We start from the raw sequence: 10,934 nt of genomic DNA, 5'->3' as shown, positions 1-10,934 counted from the left end.
AAAAGGGCACAGAGAAACTGCAGCTGGTGAGTAATAGGAGAATTAAAAGCCGAAAATAAAAAGTGGGAGAAAAATAATAAAGTCATGAATTCATTTTACCCCTTCACTGTGGATTGGCAGGTGATGTCAAGATTAGTATATTGTACAATTGAGATACAATCTACAATTTAAAAAAAAATCTGTTTAACTCTGTTTCTGAGATCAGATTTTTAAATTTCATTTCAAATAGCAAAAAAGCTTTTATATCAGTTTGCCACCTATGAACTTTTCATAGAAATTTTGTTTTCTTGCAGAAGTTAACAGATTGCCGGTGTGCAGAGAGCACTTGACACATAAAGATGTGCCATGGTTTCACTGGTCTCCATCTGCTATGTCTTGTCTTGTTATTAGACTGCAGGTTCAAAAGGGCAGAAATTTGCCCTTTTGTTTGATATATATATATAAAACTTAATAAAATGGAGGCTCCGTTTGGGAAGAGTACCTAAACAGCTACAACAGTACAAAGTAGCAAAAAAATGTGCCTCAGTTTTTAGGATGAGTTTTAGAGATTTTAGTTGTTAGATTGTTGTCTAAGGAAGAGCCAGCAATTACATTGATATGCATTTGAAACTCTGGGCATGACATTGGCGCCATAACACAAGTACAAATTTTAGTCTTACTAGTAACAGAATAGTCTTCTTGATTAATGCCCTCAACTGAAAGTCCCTGAGCATTTTATGCATTTTTTTTTGTTTTTGATCTCTTCTAGCAATCTACTAGTTAGTTCACTTTAAATACCAGATAAGAAATCTCGCATGGGATCCAGTCAGAGATTAACATTTGTCACCTGTGTGGATCTGACAAGTATAACAAAAGGCCTGAAGTAGTCCTTAGCTTTTCTGAAAGTCGTGTGGAAGACTTTTAAACATCTCAAATGGTATTAGGTTCTTATGCTTAGTCAACTTAAATAAGCATCTAGTCCATATTGTCAGTGGAGCCCAGAGGAGGCTTCAGGTGATCAGCTATGAGAGGTGGTTGTAGAGATATTAAGTGCTGTTTGAGATAATAAAGAGCTACCCTGCTGGTCTCTAGCTGCCACTCCAGAAGGACACTGGTTTTCCCCAAGTCCTGTGTCATGTTTGGGAGTCATGAGTTTTGAATAGCTTATGACATCAGAAATAATACTAGGTGAGGGACAAAGAAATCAGGTTGTCAATATCTACTCAGTAAGATGATGCTTTCTAGGCTCCTTGGATTATACTGGTTAGATCTTTGTTAGCTGCAGTGAGACCCTAAGTAAGCAGCGTGATTGTAGGCACCTACCTTCGGGAAGGATTCAGCTGCATGTATGTAGTGTCATTTAGGCTTTGTGGGGTATTTCTTCTGCTCTCTCACAGCCCCTGTAGAAATATGTGTCTTCCTCAAGGATTGTGTCATGTTTGCCAGACCTATGCAGGTGTTTTGAATAGCTGAAAGCATTTTATATGCATTGGATGTCTGTACTTACTCTCCAGCTTACTTAACCTCATGTGGAATCCCAGCCAGTATCTTCAGTTTACACTCAGAAGAAAAATAGTTCTTAGGGATAGCCCCAAAGTGCTGTGATCAGAAGTGGATTTTCCAATTCCTGCAGAGCCAAAAAGACTGAGGGGGCAGGGGGTGGTGATCAGCCTTTTAACAGAAAGGCTAACACCAGTTAATTGACCATGAGAAGTTCACAACTTCAGTCTGAGCTATTCATGAGCCAACTGCTTCACTATTTCTGTAGCACCTCTGTGCTCTTTTGTTTTGTGACATGCTTATTCCCTTTCTCATGACACATACTTACAGTATCAGTACTTTTGGCATTTGTTGAATAAGAGAGCTGCACAATTACCATGTCTAATATTGTGTATGCAGAATTCCAAGCATGATGATACTAAAATGAATAATACATTTTGAATAGTAAAACCAAAAATTATTTGGGCCCTTTAAATGCCAAGTTTCTGGGTTTTTTTAGTTTTTCTAACTACTTATCAACAGGTCCTCTCCTTGGAAATTACTGTTTGTTCATTTTAGACAGGATATTTGAAAAGTCTATTAGCAGAATTCTGAAAAGTCATGAATCTTTTTACTGAAGGCTCATATATATATATACTGTAGTGCTTTGTCATGTCTATGGACTTTAGTAACTGCATGCTACATAATGACTGTGTTTTTAAGTTCTGAAATATTTTCAGTCAGAATCTGCCTGTCATTATGAAACCTATTTTTCTAGGTGTTTCTGGACATATATTCCCAATGAAAATGCCTATGTAGATATGTGATAACAGAATTCAGATAATAGATGTTTTATGCAACCTTTATCCTATCTGATTTATAATCCTGGAAGTTGTATAAGTTTAAACACTGAGTTTTGAGTCAGTGAAATGAATTGAGTGTCTGCATGGAGTGATTCATCTTGTCTAGAGCACCAGATTTAGGGTGAGATGAATTACCCACTGGAGGTGCCTCATTCATTCTTTTCATACATACAGGGCTTAAGGTTACTCATTTTGAAGTAGTCAACTTTGAGTTGACTGAAGTTGCTTATATTAATCTTCCCTTTTGTAATTGGAATGTGGAATGCTGTGAATATGCTAACAAGCTCTTGAGCTTTTCATCAAATCTGCACTAACATTGAGCACTCAGATTTGGCTTACAGATGGTAGATGTGTCTACTGGTCATTTGGTGTTGCCTCCAAAACAGTATCACAGGAAATTGTTCAAGTTTTTCCATTACTCAGCCATGAGAATCAATAACAAAGCTGCTTAGAATAGCTTAAATGCATTTTTGGACAATGAATATATGTAATGCATTTAATTATTCAGCACTCACTGAGACTGTCACCCCAGGTAAAATTTAGAAATGTCTATTTAATTGGTAATCAATATCTAGTTATGGTTTTGCTTGAGTTTACTGTGAGGTTGGCATGGGCAAAATGAGCATGTGGCAGTAATGGTGTTCCACAGCTATGTGAGCTGTGCCCTAGAGGTTCAAGGGAGGCATGTTTAGTTTTACAAGAAGGAACCTGCTGGGGAAAGGCATCTTCCACAAGACTGGGAGTTGCTTTCACCTGGCTCCTGTTTGCTTTTTATTTGGCATTTCAGGAGAGTGGTGACCAGGAGTGCTGCAGGCAGGAGCCACAAACAGAAACCTGGCACTTATCTTCCCTGTCAAATGGGTGGGCAACAGTTGTCCCTAATGTTCAGCAGAACCTGAACTTAAATCCAAAATGATGAGTTTTACTTTTCTGTCTATATTTTTTAATTTATTTTTTATTAAAGAAACAATTTTTGAGTTCTTTATTTGCCTTCTTGTTTTGCAGCTTTTTTGGTTCACACCTTATGTGTTCTCAGAAGCTATGAAGATTGAAGCTATGGAGGTTGATGTTCTACCAAGAATAGAAATTTAAAGTAATGGAATTAAAGTCTGAGTAATATGCCAGTTTTCATGGAAGTTCACAAAGGAATTTTCCCATGGGATAGACCCCACAGTAGAGCAGGGAAGGAGTGTGAGGAATTCCTCATGGAGGAGGAAGGAGCAGCAGAGACAATCTATGGTGAGCTGACCACAGCCTCATCTCCTGTCCTGCCTAGCTGCTGGGGGCGAGGAGAAAGAGAATTTGAGATTAAGTTAAGCCCAGGAAAAAGGGATGCATAGGTGGAAGGTGTTTCAAGGTTTGTTTTCATTTCTCATTATCCAACTTTGATTTGTTTGGTAACAAATTAAACTAATTTCCTCAAGTCAAGTCACTCCTGCCAATGCTGTTAATTTCTGAGTGATCTCTCCCTGTCCTTCTCCTGACCTATGAGCCTTTTCTTAAATTTTCCCATCCAGCTGCAGAGTGGAGTGACAGAGTGGCTCAGTGGGCACCCAGCATGCAGCCAGGGTCAATCCACCATAATATGAAGGAAAAATCATCTTGTAGAATGGAGTTTTAAAAAATGGAGAAAAAAGTGAAATGGATTTCACAGAATCTTAATTGTGTAGTCAGAATCTGACATTTTAATTCAAGTGCTGTATAATGAACAGTCTCAGAAATTAGCAACCTTTCATCCTCTCCTTGCAAAAAAATCCATCTAATGAAATCAGGGATCTAGACCTTAAGGCAGTCATTCTAGTTCCATATAGTTAAAAAACCTCATGGCATGAATTGTGAAATACCTAATGAAAGAAAATATGTGTGCCAATGGATTAAATATGCCTTTACAAACGTCTGATTATTCTGCAATGGGTTATGAGGTGTGTAGGTTTCATGACAAAAATGCAGCTTGCAGGTAGCTGAGGCAATAACTTTTAAAAGACTGGAAAGCAGAGTGCACAGAAATCAAAGTAGTGTTTATAGCCATTGAGCCAATAACATCTAGCATGATTTACAAATAAGTTCCACTATTTTACTTTTGGGTTTTGCACAGAAGAAATCTGTAAAATAAATGCCAATGAATTTGAGTGGCTGAGCTTAACACTGATAGTACAGCTTTTCATTCTCAAACATTTAAGAAACTCCGAGATCTGTCGTATAGAAAATAAATTCACAGTAGTGAAGACTGATTGAAAGTAGAGGAAAATTGACAAATAACTTATACATTTATAAGTTAATTCTGACATCAAAAGAATTACCCGCTTAAACATGTTTCTTTTCTGCATGAAGTAACATCTGCAAATTGGAGTCAAAGCTTGGATTCTCACATTCCATGAATCTAAATTGCATAACTTATTTATATAAAATGAAATATCCCTGAGGTAGTGAACCTTATGCCTTCTGGGATTTTGTTTGCTGTTTTTAATTTTATTACGTTCTCCATGGCTAACCAGGCCTTAGGATGACTCCAGAGGTGAGTAGAATAAGTGCCAAATCAAATGGACTGACACTGTATAAGAAGAATAGAAAGGGAAATCTGAGACCACAGATGCTGAGCAAAATGATACATGAATACAATGGAAAGATTCACATCCCCAGAGAACAGATCTTTTGAAATGCAAGACCTGTCATAGAAGTTCCTTTGAATCAAAAGTCAGAATATGTAATTCTTGCAGCAGTGTCTTTTGCCCATGCTTCCCAGCGGGACTGAATTGTTATGGATTGTGCAGTCTGCTGTTAGCCAAGGGATGCTCTGCATGCAAGTGCTGTTTGTTGCCTGTCTGTACTGCATTGTCAGCAATAGTAAAGCTGTGAGTGTTGGAGGCACAGCTGGCCTACAGCAGAAAGTTGGTCATCCTTTTTTTATACACTTAGTTCTTGACAGAGTGCTTACTGGGAATTTTTACTGATCATCTCAGTTCTCCTTATGGCAAGCCCAGAAGGCACTAACGTTGTTCTCCTGTTCTTCAGCTCTCAGTTGAATAAAAAATTGAAACAGATACGAATATAAGGAAAGAATAAATGGGCTAAAATGTTGGAATCTTTGCAAGTAGCTGATATGTCAAGTAAAGAGCAATTAAAATGCTTCAATAAGGACTAAGAAAACAGTCCTTTATGGACTTAGGTTGTGTGAGAGCATTTGTCCACTGTAGGCAGAGTCTTAGAGGTGTCAACTTATTGAGGACTAATGGCTTGGTAAACCCAGTGTAGTATTTGCCTCTGATTTTCCAACCATTTGAGCAGTGAAGTCCTTCATTTGGGGAGGAGTGTATGCCCCTGAAATGTCCTCACTACATAATTAATTGTCTTTCCAAAGAAAACGTGGTAATGTTTTCATATGTGTGCCAGCAATCCTGCTGGGATTGCTTTCCCATTCCTTGAAAAATGCTCTCTGCCTTGCTCTATTAGCTGAAAGTCAGATGTCTTTCAGCTTCATTGAATCAAGGCTGGGTTGCAAAGGCTGACTGCTGAAAACCCCAGGTGTGCATCCAGCAAACACCCCACAGTGGCTGTTGCTTTAGGAGATTTCACCTGCTGGTGGAAAATATGAGAACATCAGTGGCTTTTAACCACCCAGGGAATTATAGATCAAAACTGTTATCTAGAACAGCACTAAAACATTATGTGCTGAAATAAATATGAGTCTTCTGAGGTTCCAATGAACTTCATTATACTACCACATGGAATACAGCAGCTCTGGCATTGCTCAGTGGAAGCAGACTGAGAACACATACCTGATACTCTTTTCTCTGATCCTGTAAGATTAAAGGAAATTATTAATATTTCTTCCAATATGCAATTTTGGAAATACTTTCTATTTTCTCTAAACAAGTGAGTGAAACACCCAAACTCCAAAAGACCTCCCAAAACCCTCACCTAAAACTTGAATGTATTCCAATTTAAAGCATTAAAACTTATCTCTGTTGTGAAAATAATTTATCACTGCTCATTAGTGATAGTGATGGCATTTAATTCTTCCATACAGCTACCTTTGGGTGTATACATGTTGGTCCTATGACTCTCTGAATCCTACCATATTTGTACTTCCCTGTTTATTAGTTTTAACTCTGGAGAAAAGCACTGTTATAAATAGTATTACAATATAAATTAAAATCTTAGGAAATATGGGCTTGTGGGGCTGATGAGAAAATGAAGAGTGAACATGGACCCCACTGACTCTCATTTTTCCCTGAACAGAAGAATCACACAGATCATTTAAAGCATTCTTTTTCATTCTACTGGTTGCTTGATTTGCCCTGAACTCATTGGCCACCCTACATATCAGGATCTCAGTCCTGCTCCTGATCTGTAAATTTGTGACATCCTTCTCCTGGAGGGTTCCTGGAGGTGACCAGTGGGAAGCAGAGAGGTCTAGAGAGGGTTTAGGAAGTTGGGCAGAATGGAAGATCTGCAGGTCAGGTTTTAATTTCAGACATAAGGGAAATATCTTCTAAAGGAAACATTTGCAGTGATGTTGTCTGGTCTAATAACCCTATATTTAACTAAGACTTGTTTTGCTTATGACCTTTGACAATTGTGTCTAATGTACTTCTAGCATCACATGCTTTGTGATCCTGGAAAATAGTGTAAAGGTGAGTGCTTTTCAAAAACATACTTATAACTTAAAAATTTATTTCCCATATGGACTGATTTTCAGGATAACTTAAATCTCATGTCACTTCACCTTGTCAGCAATCTTTCTTCCCACTCTCTCATTTGCTGAAGTAATCAGATACATCTGTAGGATATTGTCAGCTCCTTTCTGACACAGTTAATGATTATTCATCATGTGAGTCTGCTGTGAGCCTTTGGAATTGTTACCTGTGCTTCTCACTATCTCTTGTTCTTCTTCCCTCAGTTGGTTTTCCATTTCTCTATCTATACTCTAAACTCTGGCATGTTTTTTACTTTTTTTTGTTTTTCTGTAAATTTCAAAGAATTAAATTCCATCAAATAAAGGATTAACAAGAAACTAGGTGATCAGTCCAGGCTAAGTAACTCCTTATTTTTGTGCTGTTCTTGTAGAAAGGAGTTTTTTTCTTAGTAGTGCACTCAATTCCATGGGTTGGTAATAGCTATCCAGAATACTGGAACTGAGAGCCACCAGATCTTCACTATGCTAAATGATATAAATAAAATAGTAACTAGTGAATAGAAATGTGTTAGTGGAATGAATGGGCAGAATTTGTCATATTTCCTTTTAAATTAATCTGGTCTGGAAGACAGTTTTCTTTCTCTTAAAAAGAGAAAGTTGGCCTGAATATCATGGCAGATGCAACAAAATTGCCAATACACTGCCCCATTTGGCAAAATTATAAGTAGTGCATTGCCTGTGAGTCATTTCCATACTATTTGTGCCAGTGCACAGCAGTGTATGCAAACGGGGTTTCCAGTACAGTGCAGACTGATCCAGACTGGTTCTGTAGGTTGGAATAAAATCTGAGCATGTGCAATCCACTGACAGACCATAACAGTAGCAGACCAGATGTCTATTGATAATAGACATCACAAACCACCACAAGGATAGCTAAGGAGAAAAGGTAACTCTAACCAGTAAGGAAAGATGGGGCAAGATTTACAAGAGCATGTAGTGACAGGATAAGGGGGAATGGATTCAACTCAAAAGAGAGTAGTTTAGGTTAGATATTGGGAAAAAATTCTTTACTGAGAAGGTGATGAGGCACTGGAACTGGTTGCCTAGGGAAGTTGTGAATGCCCCATCCCTGGAGGTGTTCAAGGCCAGGTTGGATGGGGTTCTGAGCAACCTGGCCTAGTTGAAGATGTCCCTGCTCATGGCAGGGGGGTTGTAACTAGATGGTCATCAAGGTCCCCTTCCGACCCAAACCATTGTATGATTCTGTGATTCTATGATCTTGTATGGGACTGAATAGATTCCTGACGTCATGCTTGTAAAACACATTAGAACCTTGCTCTCTTGCCTATCTTAAGTGATTATTTTTTGTTTAAGTAACCATGCCCTTAGAGGGAGCCTGGGAGAATAAGCTGCTTTGTCTTGTTTTCACCTTTGCCATTCAACATTCTTATTTTTTTCATAGGAGGCTATGGGAACTTAAACCATAGCTGACAAGCAGTATTTTGTTAAACTGGCATCCTGTTCAGAATCAGTTGCATGCCTATTTTCACCACTGTCTTGAGTTCCTGCTTTCTGAGGACAAAAGACTGTTGAAGTCCAGGGCACAGATCCAAGTGAAGTCCAGCACTGTTAACTCTCTTTCTAGCATGATTTTAGCCCATGCCAGGTAATAGCTTTTCAGACTTCTAGGACATAGTCTGGAGAGCTATGCATAGTACAGGCTATGCAGCATTTCCATTTTGAATGAGGTCATCCTATTTGGTGGAAAGAAAATGCAGGTGCGTGGTTGTAAGTTGCACTGTGTTACATGTCTCGGTGACAGTCTCTACTGCAGGCAGCAGAGATATGAATCCACTCATTAGAAGAGAACTGACCACAAACCATGTTGTAAACCCTTAATTTTGCACAGAGGGGCCAAACCAGCCTTAGCTCTACTGCTTCCTGGAGAAGAGGGAATCCTTTGGTGCATGGCTCTTCTGCAGGACTCTTTGGGATGCAGCCTGACAAAGCAGTTGTAAGTGAGGCTTACTCACCTATTGAACAGTAGGTGTTGGGTTTTGGCTCTTTCAGCTGTCACCAGCCAGGAGGATCGTGGGGCTCACTGAACAGACACTGTCTTCTCAAGCCTGTTCTCCAGCATGCAGCACAGACACAAGGTAAGGCAGTGCTGGTTTAGTGCAGTCAAGCTGTACCTCTACCAACATGGAGGCAATTGGCTTAACCCTTCTGCAATCAAATACAGGAAAGATATATTCACTCATTCACCAGCAGGAAGAAGAATTGCAGATCAGCCTGTTACTGGGACCATGTTCAGAGCTCAGTGGAACTAGAAACCATCAATTTGACAGCAGGCCAGCAAAGAGAAAGGAAAGAAACATAACATGAACTTGAGAAAAAAGCAGTACTAGAATGTGAAGAAGCAGTAACAATGTCTTAGAGAGAAATGAGAGACCTTTCCATCACAGTCCTATTTCTTGCCCCAGTTCTGCTTGCTGAAGTATGCATGACAAAGTATTGCTTTGTAATGACTCCTAATTGAAATCTATAATCCCATTACAAATGCACCCAGACACATTTAATCAAACCATATCCTGTTGAGCAAATTGAGATCCAGGTTTGTAGCTCCTTTCTAAACAAATAACACTCAGTGTGAGAGTCCAGGCATGGAATTAGGCATCTTGTAGCAAATGCTGCCAGGTCCTTCAGGTTAGCTGAGAAACTGGGTTGCTGCTATTTGCAATTTCTAAAGCATAGCAGGATAGCTCATTTTCCAGGCTGCCTTGGATTTCCAGTTAGGCTGCCTCATGGGGATATTTTGTCTTCTGCAATATTCTACTGATGGAGAGAGAGAGAAGCTTAAATATGCTTTCTCAATGACTTTTTGAGAACTGACAGGCTTTTTCATCAAAATTGAAGGCAAGGTTGCACAACTAGAACATCTCTTATTCTGCTGACCATTATTTTTCAGACCTGGAAATTGAACTGGAAATAAATCTAGTTTTTAGGTATTCTGATAAATGGACAGAATAGCAGGTCCAATTTGCTTTCCCATGCTAACTTCTACCGTTCCAACTTTCAGTGTCAGATCTGACTTTGACCATTACTGAAGGAAGATGCTTACAAATTTCAAGGTCTAAAATTGCCTTCTGCTTGCTTGGCTTCTCTTTAACCTTTTCCTGCTACCTACTCCCCCAGAAACTAGCACCTCCACCTCCAGAGAAACTGAATATTCCTGCCTGAAAGTTACTCTATAATCCTTGTGTTCACTGTGTCATAATGCCAGACTCTAGGTGGCAGCATCTGTGAGTGAATATTAGATGTTTTCTAAACTGCTTATTTCAAACATGTCTTAGTGATGACCATTGTAGAATAGTCTTCCTTAAAGCATTTATTTTTTTCTTCTTGCTCTTTTTTTTTCATCCTATAAAACTTAGTAATGTACTTAATGTTCTGGTGTTGAAAGAATTCATATTAGCATGTTAACAGAACTTCCATGATAGTTCAGTGCTTTACTGTAGCTTGAGGCACAGATGGAGAGCAGCACAAGGTGCTGAGCCAATACAGTCTGAAACAGAAAAGACAATGTTTGGGTAGAAAATATGCATTTTTGCTGCTGCCATAGAATGTAAGGTGTGCCTCTGTGTCTTGGCTCTTCATCAGCTGCTTTTGCTGTAGCAGATGATGCCTTATGAGGGTTATAAAAGCCCAGGCTGGGGGCATAGCTCTTTACGTATTTTTCACCACAAAAAATAATATTCAAGCTGGGTACAACAATGTGCAGAGGGATAGCATTCATTCTAACAGAAGCATAGGTGTGGTGGATGTTACTGCAGTCTAATGATAATCTGAGACACAAAGCAACAAGCAACCAAGCTAGGGTCAGATTGAGCACAAACATACCTACAGCATAATTCGGGCAAGGAGCTTAACTGCATCTCCTGGACCAATGGGCATGGATGGAGGTCAAAGCAATTAAA

Source organism: Geospiza fortis, unplaced genomic scaffold, assembly GCF_000277835.1.
Source record: "Geospiza fortis unplaced genomic scaffold, GeoFor_1.0 scaffold53, whole genome shotgun sequence".
NCBI classification, from domain to species: Eukaryota; Metazoa; Chordata; class Aves; order Passeriformes; family Thraupidae; genus Geospiza; species Geospiza fortis.
Note: the sequence above shows the minus strand (reverse complement) of the source record.